Genomic DNA, 13,941 nt, shown 5'->3' on the forward strand with positions numbered 1-13,941 from the left:
AGGTGGGGAGATTTGACAATATGCTTAATTCTTTTGTGGAAAACATTTGCCTTATTTGAAGTCATTCTCAAAATGTCCATAGAAATTAGTCCCCAGCCATCTGGCCATTTCGTCTTTGTTCATATTCTTCCACTTAGCATGTGAAACCCCTGCAACTTTCCAGCCCCACATTGACCCTGTGTTGAACACGGGATTGACATTGACATAACCTTTAGGTGCCACTGTAAGCAAGCATTTGTAGTACAGTAGTCACTACCCGTGCTTCCTGTGGGGTTTCTTGTGACAGCATTATTGCAGCAGCTGTACGTACCCTCACTGATATAGGTATTCCTCATCAATGACACTTAATGTTTTCCAGTTGTTTTAATTGTCACCAAAACCTAGTCTATTGACATTCCTCAGTGTTGGATACTCACTAATGGACCTTGTCATTCCAGATGAATATTTACAGCGAGGTCTGGCATCATCTTTAACTCACTGGTTGTATTTCTTTCGGTGTGCCTTTTCTTGGGGCAGTTATTCAAGCCCAAGGTTTAGAACATTCCCTTTGGCTCCCAGGTTTGTGGGGCACTCTAGATACATCTCTGACACCTCATCACTGGCTAGTGTAGCTTCCATGCATCAGGTGAAGTGGGTATACGCCTCGGCTTCCTAGGAACTATCCCTCTGTAAGATGCCAGTGGCGTTACCTAGAAACATGAAGGGATGAAGTCAATTATGAGAATTTTGCCGACTAAATGATAAAGATGGGAGGAGCTGACACACTTCCATGCCCTGCCTCCTGCCAGTTGCAGCCCGTATGACTGAGGCATCTCTCATAACTTTTTATTACTGTGTGGCTGCCTCAATAAACAACCACTTTAGATTGCTTTATCCTCTTTGCCATCTTGCTCCTCACTCGCTGCCTGAGATTTGACCTCCAAAGAAAGGATTACATTAAACCTGTCTCAGATAAAGGAAGCAAAGCTACTTAAAATGGAAAAAAAACAGAGTTCCTTAAAACAAAATGTGAGATGTCAGAGTATTATTATTATGTGTTATACTGTTCTCTCTATACAGAGTATGTACATATATGCATGTATAATTAGACACAGGATAGATAGATACATAGAGACAGATAAATGATAGAAATATAGGTAGGTAGATAGACAAACAGACTGACAGATAGTTAGGTAGAAAATAAAATACCTAGAGCAGGTATAGAGAATATTAGGTAATTCTTAATATAACATCAATGAAAATTCATAAAAATAACATTTTATAAGTATTGTTTGAAGCAATTCTTATATGTGCATCTTATGAAATATCTCCAAGAGTTCTATAAGTTAAATTATATTTTAAAAAAGATAAAAGAAATGGGGAGTGTTGAGTCATGGGAAGGTTGACTGTCCCTATGAGCACAATGCCCTGACATTGTTCTGTGCTAGTTTTGCCTGAACTGACCTGCTGAGTCAAAGCAACCAAGTCAAAAATGTCAACAGGACTTCAAAGTCTATAGAAAAGGAAAAACAGTAAAAGCTGAAATGCGAGAAAGAGACAAGCAAGCTGGAAGATGTGCAGGGCCTGGTTCTGAACTTCCTGTCACAGTGCAGAACACTGAAGGCAGCCTTATCACAGAGGGTCAGCAGGTCACACATGGGCCTCAACAGTGATGCAGAGGTCCTCATCTGAGGAAATGTGATCTCTCCATGAATGTCCAAACAACTGGAATGAATTTAAAGCTATAAAGAGTCTAGAGCCATACCTTGACTCTTATATAAAACTTTCAGTAAAATGGATCATAGATGTCAAACTATGAAACGTGTGTGTACAGAACTTCTAGACGATAGTGAGGCTTTGGAATAGAAAAAAGTTTAGAAGGAAAATACAAATTTTAGTAGTTAGATAAAACAATTTGAAAATGGGTAAACCATCTCAGCTTCATCAACAGTATAAAAACTGTGACCAACTGGCACTAATTGGAACCACGATGCAATTTTCCTAACAGGATTTAATAACAGAATTGTTTGTTGAAGTGATGTCCCTCTGTTTTTCAGGGTGGGCTTCCAAGTCCAGAGATCCTCCTGCCTCAATTTCCTGAGTAGCTTTGACTACAGGTTCATACTACTATACCCAACAGAGCAACAGTGTTTCAAACGGCAACATAAGTAAGTCAACGGAAATTCCTTATGGGCTGCTGAGAATCCAAACTGTTACAGCCACCTTGGGATATATTTGGCAGAATCTCACAAACCTGCACACCCTGCACAGCACACACCACAGTGCGGAGCAGCAACCCCACTCCTAGGCATTTACCCAAGCGAAATGAAAACCCCATGTGCCAACAGCTTGATCTGCAGTCCTCACCTGCAAAGCTGGAAACCCTGGTACAGACACATCCTCAAATGTTGGGGGAAAAAAAAGGAACAAACTCCCGAAGCATGCCTCAACGTGGATAAATCACAGATGTGTGTCTGCGAGGGAAAGACACTGAACTCAGCGGTGTCATACGGATGACGCCATGTGCATGACGTCATTCTGCAGCTCAAAGCACGGATGGGAAGCAGACAGTAGTCCCCAAAGGAGAGGAAATACATACATGAGAGTACAGAGTAGTGGTGGCAGTAAGCAAAATGTTCTGCATTGACTGGTACGTACACGTCTGGGACCAAACACCCACATACTTGTGCTCCAAGGGGAAATTTTGCAGTTTGTAAATGCTATACATTAATTTTTTTTAATTGAGAGGGGGAGGAGGGATGGAGCTGAGGGATTAGAGAGGCAGGGAGGACCTGGGAGGAGGAGGAAGATGGGAAAAACACCATCAAAATAGAATATGTAAAAAAATTTAAATAAGAATATGTTTTAATGTTGGTCTCTGTCTCTGTCTTCTTTCATCGCCTGATGAAGGTTAATATTCAGAAGGATGCTTATATGTTTTTCTTTGGGTTCACCTTCTTATTTAGCTTCTCTAGAATCACGAATTATAGTCTCAATGTCCTTTATTTATGGCTAGAAACCAAATATGAGTGAGTACATCCCATGTTCCTCTTTTTGGGTCTGGCTTACCTCACTCAGGATCGTGTTTTCTATTTCTGTCCATTTGTATGCAAAATTCAAGAAGTCATTGTTTTTTACTGCTGAGTAGTACTCTAATATGTATATATTCCATACTTTCTTCATCCATTCTTCCATTGAATGACATCTAGGTTGTTTCCAGGTTCTGGCTATTACAAACAATGCTGCTATGAACATAGTTGAGCATATACTTTTGTTGTATGTTTGGGCATCTCTTGGGTATATTCCCAAGAGTGGTATTGCTGGGTTGAGAGGTAGGTTGAACCCGACTTTCCTGAGAAACCGCCACACTGCTTTCCAAAGTGGTTGCACAAGTTTGCATTCCCACCAGCAATGGATGAGAGTGCCCCTTTCTCCACAACCTCTCCAGCAGAGGCTATCATTGGTGTTTTTGATTTTAGCCATTCTGACAGGGGTAAGATGGTATCTTAATGTTGTCTTGATTTGCATTTCCCTGATTGCTAAGGAAGTTGAGCACGATCTTAAGTGTCTTTTGGCCATTTGAACTTCTTCTGTTGAAAAGTCTCTGTTCAGCTCAGTGCCCCATTTTATAATTGGATTGATTAACCTTTTACAGTCTAATTTCTTGAGTTCTTTATATATTTTGGATATCAGAGACCAACATTGGAGCACTGGACTGAAGTCTCACGATCCAAAGGAGGAGCAGAAGGAGAGTGAGCACGAGCAAGGAACTCAGGACCGCGAGGGGTGCACCCACACACTGAGGCAATGGGGATGTTCTATCGGGAACTTACCAAGGCCAGCTGGCCGGGGTCTGAAAAAGCATGGGACAAAACCGGTCTCGCTGAACATAACGGACAATGAGGACTACTGAGAACTCAAGAACAATGGCAATGGGTTCTTGATCCTATTGCACGTAATGGCTTTGTGGGAGCCCAGGTAGTTTGGATGCTCACCTTAATAGACCTGGATGGAGGTGGGTGGTCCTTAGACCTCCCACAGGGCAGAGAAACCTGCTTGCTCTTTGGGCTGAGGAGGGAGGAAGACTTGATTGGGGGAGGGGGAGGGAATGGGAGGTGGTGGCAGGGAAGAGGCAGAAATCTTTAATAATTAAATAAATTAATTTAAAAAAAATAAAAATGGAAAAAAAGAATATGTTTTAAAAGAAATTAATTTCTTTTTTCTTTTTTCTTTTTTTTTTTTTTTTTGATAGGGTTTCTCTGTAGCTTCCGTGCCTGTCCTGGAATTAGCTCTTGTAGACCAGGCTGGCCTTGAACTCATGGAGATCCACTTGCCTCTGCCTCCTGAGTACTGGGATTAAAGGCGTGTGCCACTAGTACCCGACCTCTATTTTTTTTTTTTGAAATTAACTTATTTTACCCTGAGCAGTTTTGTCTGTTTGTCCACACTTGATTTATGTATCTATCATCTGTAACTTGTAGAATATTTCCTGAGCTTTACTCATTGGATTGGAGGCAAACACACTCAATTCTTCCTGGAGACTCTGTGCTAGGTGGAGTCACAGTTCTAAGGACCCACAGTCATAGGCCCACAGAGCTGCTACACCCGCCATCCCACATGGAATGTTATGCCCCTTCCCACCTCTGCCTGGGTAAAGTGATATTTTTCTCATGGGGAGGCTGTGTGTCTTTTCACATTCTTCTGGTCGTGCCACACAGCCCTTTCCTCTTTGGAACCTTGCTTCTTCTCTCTCCATACTGCTGGGAACAGAAGGCAAGAGCCTTCTTCTATGCATTCATTTCCTTCCCCTCTCTTCCCTTTTCTCTGTCTCCTTTTCTCCTTCCTACTTTCTTAGTTTTCCTTCCTTTTGTTCTTTCCCTGCCCCCTCCCTTTCCTCCTCTACCTCTTCCTCCCCTCTCTCCTCCCCCTATGCTCTCTTCATATCCTCCTCATTCCCTGGCTCTTCCCCTCCCTCATCCTACACCCCCTACCCATACACTCTCCTCCTATCCTCTCCATTCCCTGCCTCTCACCCCCCTCTCTCTTCTCTCTCAGCTTTTCTCCCCTCTTCTCTTAGCTGTTATTCCTCAGAACCTCCCTCCACCTTCTGTCCTCCCATTCTCTGCACACAACTTAGAGGAATGTTCTATTATCCCAGCATTCGCTTCCGGTGAAAACACTTTGTTGATATCCTAATGTGTCAACATTCTACCTTCTCCACAAAACTCTGCCTTCCCTTAGGTGTCCTGGGTTGGCGGGTGGTAGGAAATCAAGGATAAGAATCAATTCCCAGGAGGTAGGAAGAGCAAAGACCCTGGAAACTGGCAGGAAAACAGATTCCTATCTGAAGATGCAACTACACCTCACACACCGAGATAAAAACATGCCTAATGGTGCTGCCTTTATTCTGTTCCTGGAGAACTCAAGTCCCATAAAAGTGGACTGCTGATTCAACAGCATTAAATGTATGTTATGAAATTGTTAGTCTCCGTGAAACAAAAACGGAAATGGTGTTCAGTATGAGAAACTGTGTGAACCAAGCAGAGAGAGAAGGTATATAAAACATCCTTAGAGAAGTTGTGGGTCATTCGGCATCCGAATAATTGCTCTGAAGCACACAAGACAAGGAAGAATAATACAATCTGAGAAATAAAAGGTATGGGGGGCTGGGGGTGGCCTGGTAAACAAAGCACGTGAAACCTAAATGCAAGGATCTATGCTTGGATCCTCAGCCCCTGTGACAAAGCCAGAGGTAGGTGGACCCCGACAGCTCATTGGCTAGGCAGCCTAGCAGATTACCTAAGATCCTGACTCATGGAGAGATCCTATTCCACAAACAAACGTGAAGCACGAGAGGATGAGGCATGAGGACAATTCTAACATACACACACACACACATCACACTTCACACTCACACACACAAATGCAAGCATACCCACAGTGACATGTGAATATACCACACTCCACACTCACACACAAAAATAAAATAAAATAAAATCTATAGAAACATTAAAAAAAACCTTCCAAGAATTAAATTTAAAAAATCACCCAGTGAAAGGAGTAATTAAACCACCCTTCACATCTTCACATGTTCTCCTTTCCTCATCCTCTCCTGTGGTATCTTGTACTTTTGATCTGGATACCCACGGAGCCTTGAGACAGCCCATTTCCAGAAGCAGCCAAAGCCAGGAACAGCCATGTTCTACAAGCTGCTGTCAGCTTGCCGCTGCCTCCAGCCCCATACAAAGCCACCAATCCTAACAGTGGCAGACTGACTCCCACTGCAGAACCTCTCTCAAGATGTCTACAAGTCAGGAATGCTTGGACACATTCTGCAGACATAAATGAAGCTCTGTAGTTCACTAGGCCACACCTGCTGTGGGGTGGCAGGGACTACGGAGGAACCTGCTGGTGGTGAACGGACCAGCTGGGGGTTGGAGGGACCACAGGTTGGACAGAGAGCCAATCTTGTTACCTCTATGTGCACATGGCAGCAATTAGATATTGCATATCATAGCTTCTCCATCATGCAACTTATTCTATAAAAATAATTGACGTCAGAGGCACATTACAGGAAAGACTGAAGAGAAATCTTAAACAGTCTGAAGAATTCCTTGCTGTCATAAGAATGTAACTATACAAAATAACCCCTTTCCAAGGAAATGAGCAAAAACTGTAAGGAAAATTCCTTCCACAACAAGTCACAATTTGACTGGTCATGTGTGTGCACACAGAATGACATGCTCAGGAATGGCATACCCTGGGAGAAGGTGCACAGGTCACTTACAAATTGGAGGTTGTTTTAAAACTTACCTATACACCAAATCAAACATCTGTAGTGATGGATACACTTACTCACTTGATGCTGGCCTAGCTCCATGAGTGAGCTGGGATTCTATTGTTTTCTGAATGCAGCTGAGTGAACTAAGGAGATGAGCCTGATTCAGAGCTGCGAGGGCGGGGCTCAAGCAGAATTTCTATAGGTAGGGTATTGCTTTCAGATCTACATGGGGCTCACAGGCCATGTCTAGAACAGAGTAGAGAATGAAAAGGAAAACAGAAAATAATTTAGGATGTCCATGTTATAAAGAAAAAATAGGTTTAGAAATCTTTTAGTTTTTAAGTCACTAGTTTGACAAAAACAAATGTTTTATATTAGCCAATCTCATAAACAAATGCACACCACAAGAAGGAATCAACTTACGAAAGCCTAAAGATGCTAAACGGTAGATTGGTGGTGATCTGTGCCCTGTCTCCCCAGTTTTGTTGTACATGGAGAAAAGTCCTTAAAAGTAAGGCTTGGCTTTGTTTTGTTGTTGGTGTTTTTATTTTTTTAAATCTACAGAAGTAGGTTCCATGGAGCTTTTCAAGAAGCCTTTAATGTTAGTTATCCCTTGCCTGTTTCCTCCTCCATAGTATCTTCCATCCCCTCCCTTCCCATTTCTTTCCTTCCCACTCTTTCTACTTAATCTTTTTCCAGTTTCCTCTTTATTTCTTTACAACACGGTATTCTATTTTTCCCTTCCCTGGACAAGTTTCTCCTCCAGCAGATTTGTGCACCTCTCGACTTTCATCAGAGAGAGAAGCTTGCAATAGATGAGAATTAACACAAAGTCCCACAGCCAGATGATGTGCACTGAGTGAGAGACTTTGGAGCAGTCAACTCTACATGGGATGTCTCTATAGAAGTTCAAATATCTGTTCGGTTGGTGAAGATCTTCTCCCAGTCAGTGGGTTGCCTTTTTGTCTTAGTGACAGTGTCCTTTGCTTTACAGAAGCTACTCATTTTCAGGAGGTCCCATTTATTCAATGTTGTCCTTAATGTCTGTGCTGCTGGGGATAAACGTAGGAAGTGATTTCCTGTACCCATATGTTGTAGAGTACTTCCCACTTTTTCTTCAATCAGGTTAAGTGTGTTCAGACTGATATTGAGGTCTTTAATCCATTTGGACTTGAGTTTTGTGCATGGTGATAGATATGGATCTATTTTCATTCTTCTACACGTTGACAACCAGTTCTGCCAGCATCATTTGTTGAAGATGCTCTCTTTTTTCCATTGAATACTTTTAGCTCCTTTATCAAAAATTAGGTGTTCATATGTTTGTGGGTTAAAATCAGGGTCTTCTACTCCGTTCCATTGATCGACTTCTCTGTTTTTATGCCAATACAAATATCTGTTCGGAAGAGAGGCAGAAAGATTGTAAGAGAGAGGCGGTGAATGGCTCTAAGAAACGGTGTCTTTCCGACGCAACAGGGTTGATATATATGTGAACTCACAGACATTGTGACAGTACACACAAGCCGTGTACAGGTTCGAACCAGACAAAATCCCAGCACTGAGAGGAGGAACGAGACACAAAATGCCACCCCTAACCCAGAAGTTATTTGCGAATGATACCTGCTGGGAAATGAAAAGTAAATTTTCTCCAATAGGTAAACCAAGCACACTTCAGAGCTGGCCCCGTGCCCACTCCAAAACAACTCCATAGTTTGGGGCGTGTGTTTGTGTGTGTGTGTGTGTGTGTGTGTGTGTGTGTGTGTGTGTGTGAGAGAGAGAGAGAGAGAGAGAGAGAGAGAGAGAGAGAGAGAGAGAGAATTAAAGAAAAGGGGGGCATGAGACACTAGGATTGAACTTCAGTACCAGGTAGAAAACAGTCAAAACTGGTTATGCAATTTTGTAGAAATTTTATCAGACACGTATACTGATAGAATTGGGTGAAAAACCTTTAATAACTGTTGCTCGGAAAATTGGACAGACGGGAACACACACACTCGCGTACACACACATACATACAAACACAATTGAAACTAGATCCCTATCTCTCTCCATGTTCAAAAATCAAAAGATCAAATACCTTAATGTAGGACTCGAAACTAGCAACTCCTAAAGAAAGGTACTTAGGCACAGGTAAAGACATTCTGAATGTGACTCCAACAGCTCAGGAATGGATTGCATAAATTGAAAATCTTCTGCACAGTAAGGAATCAGCACAGTGAAGAGTCAGTCTGAAGAACTGAAGAAAATATTTACCAGCTATTCATCCAAGAGAGGATTAATATGCAGAACATATAACAAAATAAAAAAGTAAACCCCAATAGAACAAGCAATCCAAAATTGCAAATGTGAATAATTTTGACAAGAAGGAGGAGGAGAAGGACCAGCAGCAAGAACACAAGTAACTAAAAATAATATTAAAATTAAAATCTTTAGTCAAAAGAAAAATGCAAGTCAAACCACAATGCAATCCCATCTCCAACACAGTCCAAATGTCTATCAAGAATACAAAACCAAAAATATTAAATTCTGAAGAGACTGTAAGGAAAAGGAACTCTTATATACTGATAGTGGAAAATTAAGTTAATATGGCCACAATGAAAATTAGAATGCAGATTACTCTAAAATTAAGATATAGAAGTATCTTATGATCCAGTTGTGTCACTCCTAGGAATTAAATTCAGAAGATAAGTATTTGTATAGGCAGCACTGTTCACAACAGACGAGACGGTGATCCTATGTATCCATTGATTGGTGGGTGGATAATGAGAACAGGATGCGTATATACAGTCTCAAGACAATTACAGAAAAGTGGGGACAACTGGAGATCATTAGGTTTTGCAAAATAAGCTAGGCTCAAAAATAAGATATTTATATCATCTCTCCGATATATAGAATCTACAAGGAGGAGACAAAAGGAGGATGGAGAGTTGGTGATGAGGGCATAGGCCAAAGTATATTACATGTATGCGTGAAAACTTTATCCTGAATCTAGTATTCCATATAATTAATGTGGGATAAAATAATAAATATATAAAAGATATCTGCGGTGATGAATCTTTGCTTAATTTACATCCATAATTCAAACAAGATGAAGGATAAAAAACTTAGATAGACCAGCCTGGTCTACAAGAGCTAGTTCTAGGACAAGCTCCAAAGCCACAGAGAAACCCTGTCTTGAAAAAACAAAAAAAGAAAAAAAAGAAAAAGAAAACCTTAGATAGCCTCCATTGACTTTGTTGACGCACCAAGAACTGGAGTATTTATCTGCAGTACAAATCCCTAAGGTAGACATCATCTCTCAGAGGAGCAAGAGACTGAGAGAGAATAATTCCTTTGTTTTATCTACCAATTCATTCAATAAGTCAATATACTAACATAGTATATGGTGCTATCACAGAGGGTGTCTCCTCTGTGCTATCACAGAGAGTGTGATTTATCTTCCTAGCTATGTGTGGTGGTTTGAATAGGTATGTCCCTCAGAGACCCATGTGTTTGAAAGCTTGGCCAATAAGGAGTGCTGCTATTGGGAGGTGTAACCTCCATGAAGTAGGTGTGGCCTTGTTGGAGGAAGAGTATCACTGCAGGGGTAGACTTTGAGGTCTCATATATGCTCAAACTATGTCCAGTATGGTACACACATTTCACTGCCTGTTGCCTAGATACAGAACTCTCAGCTCTTTCTCCAGAACCCTGTCTGCTGACATGCCATCATGTTTCCTGCCATGATGATAATGGACTAAACCAATGAAATGTTTCCTTTATAAGAGTTGCCATGGTCATGGTGTCTCTTCACAGCAATAAAACTCTGAGACACTACCCTTTATTCTTTTATTACTCTTTTTATCTTCTCAAAAGCTTAGGAACTGTGATGGGCCATGGTGAGTCCCTGTAGAGGACACAGTAGTGACTAAGAAGAATGATGCTGGCATTCAAGGAACAAAAGAGAAGTGCAGGACAGACAGTCCTTGAGCTTTTCCTACAGCTGCTCCACTGCTGCTCTTTTCCCAAGGACTGGCTCTTCACAGCTTTCTCAAACTCCATGAGTATGTATCTTTGCAACTGTCCTAGTTTTCTGCTTTGGCAAACATCATGAACAAAAGCAACTTGTGAAGGGGTGTGTTTATATCATCATATAGATGACAGACTTTTGCTGAGGCAAGACAAGGCAAGAACTCAAAGCAGGAACCTAGAGCAGACTCAATGGAGGAACTCTCCTTCCTTGCTTGCTCTCAGGATCATGTTCAGTTCACTTTTTCTTTTCTCAAATAACTCTGGGCTATACCAAGTTGACAGCTAAAGCAAACTAGGTGACTCTATGCCTTGTCTATTTGATATACAAACACAACACCTTAAGCTATAATCTTTTCTTCCTTGTTTGTCCCCAAGAGTTTATGTTAATATAATAATATAAAATACAGTACAACTTTAGAAGTCCCAAAACTCCTTACAAATCCCAATGCTTTGAAAAAATTAATCAGTAGCCCTAATTTACCTGTAATGCCCACAAACTACAACAATGGCCAGATGGCCAGATATCCCAGAAGATGCAATAGTACCACTTATTTAAATCCTGGACCAATTCAACAGCCTCCTGCCTGGACTTAACATCCCACTAACTAGAAGGGACTTCACACCTGACACTACCAACTTATCTATCTACCCATAGATGATAAGGTCAGGGAATCTAGAGAACCTACTGTTATCACTTTCTTACACCAGTCAGCTTTCTCACTGCATCTTAAATACTTAGACACACAGATAGTGTTGGACTTGTCCATCATCAAAGAAGCTTCGGTTGGTATCAGAGATCATTACAGAAAGCCACAACTGGTCAAAAAGCAGAAGTTGACTAAATGTGGGGTGCCCATTCCTAATCAATTCATTTACAACCTGACCTTTATACCTAAGGCTTACGGAACATCACAGAAGAGGGACACAGAAATAGATAGTAAGACCAGTGTGTCTGTTGTGAGATAGTCTCTTCTAAACAGAAAGTGAGAGGCCAGGGAGGAGGGGTTCCTCTGGGAGGAGTTGGGAAGAGGAGTGGGAGGGTGAATATAATGACAATACATCATATGAAATTTTAAATATTTTTTTAAATTACATAATTTTTGAAAGTTTAATGTCTCTTGAAAATACTTTAACTGTGAGCTCCTGTAAATCAAAAACAAATTAATACTTTCTTTTTCCAAGAAGGGAGGAGAAGCCAGGCATAATTACAGCCAAATCAACATAAAACAGAAGTCCAGTAGGGCCCTGGATGTCACATCTGGAACTCACTGGTGACCTAGTTTCAGATGGTTTTGTTAATTCCCCTTCCTCGACGCTGCCACCTACAGCACACAAAGCTTGTCTTACAGGCTCAGGCCACCGCGATGCAACACCAGCCACTGTTCTTGGTGGATGTCCACTTTCCTCACATCTCCAAAATCCTGGGGTCAGTCTCCACTAAAAATGTTCCATTCCTGGCCTCTCTTCAGAGACTCCAACGTTGTCAGACTGCACCAAAAGTCAGCCGGGATCCCCTTGATCTCGCATCTCTTGCACCTTCAAAAGCACTGCCAGATGAGTGAATCTTTCATATTATCAAGTTCAGCTTCCAGCTTTAGATGCAAATCATCACTCCGCCCCATCCCATTCCAGTGTGGTAGCTTCTGTACACTAACCTTGTAGGCATACTTCCCAAGAGATTTCACCTCAATGATGCTGATCTCTTGTCAATCACAGCTGAATTTTCAGCCCCAACTGACTAGCATCAGTTGTCCAGTGAAGAGATTTCATTTAGAGGTGCTGGTCTCTTTCTGATCACAAATGATTCTTCAGCTCCAACTGACCAAAAGCCAGATTCTTAAATCAAATATATCACACAAAGATTCTCGACCGAGTTTCTACTTCCCTCTGACGCTTGACAAGTGGGGCCTCCATCGTCTTCATTTCTCTCAACGTCCTCCTCTTCCAAGCTCCCGCAGAGTCTCTTATGCTCTAAACATTCAAAAGCTTTTCCTATGCAAACACTAAACCGGGTTCATCAGAGCAACAAGGCATTCTCAGCACCAACTGTTAGTCTAGTTTATTTTTCTATTGCTCTCATAAAGCACCAACTAAAAGCATCTTAGGAACCAAAGGGTTTATTTCATCTTAAAGGTTACAGTCCATTGTTGGTGAGAGTCAGGAATGAAACTCAAGCAGGGAAGAACTTGAAACAGAAAACACCGAGTGAGGAACTCTGCCCACTCTCTGACTCCCAGTCTCATGGTCAGCTGCCCTCCTTGTATGACCCAGGCCCACCTGCCCAGGGATGGCACCATCCACAATGGTCTGGCCCTCCTACATCAATTATCAACCAAGAAAAATGCCCCTTGGACAAGCACACAGGTCAATCTAATTGAGATAATCCCCCAGTTAAGAGTCCCTCAGATAACTCTGGGCTGTGTCAACTTGACCGCTAACGTTAACTAGGAAAGCACCCTTTAAAAGGGGATTTATTTATACTGATATGGCTTATTTTTTGGTCTTTATTGATGTTTTATTTCTAAGAATCTGTTACTATGTTGCGTGTTATATACACAAAGAAAAAAAGCATACAGTCCCTGTATTGTGATATGTAAGAGCTACTTCAGAAGGGCACAAGTATGGGTGTTGAACATTACAATGGGAGTGACTGCCAACAATATGAGGTAGACACTGGAAGATGTGTATCTGCATCCTGCAGACATGACTTTCCCTTATCCATCCTCCTCTGCACTGGCTTTTTCAGGGAGACTCTGTCTTCCCCTCAGCTCCCTGGGCTCTCCTGTACTGCTTCCATTTGTATAAAGGATCCTAATGAGCTTCTCCTGCTCTAAACGACATACCCGAATTTTCAGAGTCTCTTAGTTCTCAACTAGAGCATGTTGGCTTTTCATCAAAGGAAAAAGTATTCTATAGCCAGTTTTTGGTGCAGCCAAACATCCAGCTGACTTTCACAACAGCTGCTCTCCTCCTCTGCCAGCAGGGTACCCACCAGGACCAGGGGAGTCCTTCCCAGCGATGCAGGGTTCCAGTCCAATGCTTTTCAGTCTTTTATCCTGCAGTTGAATCTTGCTAACTGAAACAGACAGGAGGCTGGAGATCTAAATAGAGAAATGGAGTGGGGTTGTGAGAGGCTAGGAGGTGGGAGAGAATGGATAAGCCACAAATAGGTG

Source organism: Chionomys nivalis, chromosome 3 (assembly GCF_950005125.1).
Source record: "Chionomys nivalis chromosome 3, mChiNiv1.1, whole genome shotgun sequence".
Taxonomy (NCBI): Eukaryota; Metazoa; Chordata; class Mammalia; order Rodentia; family Cricetidae; genus Chionomys; species Chionomys nivalis.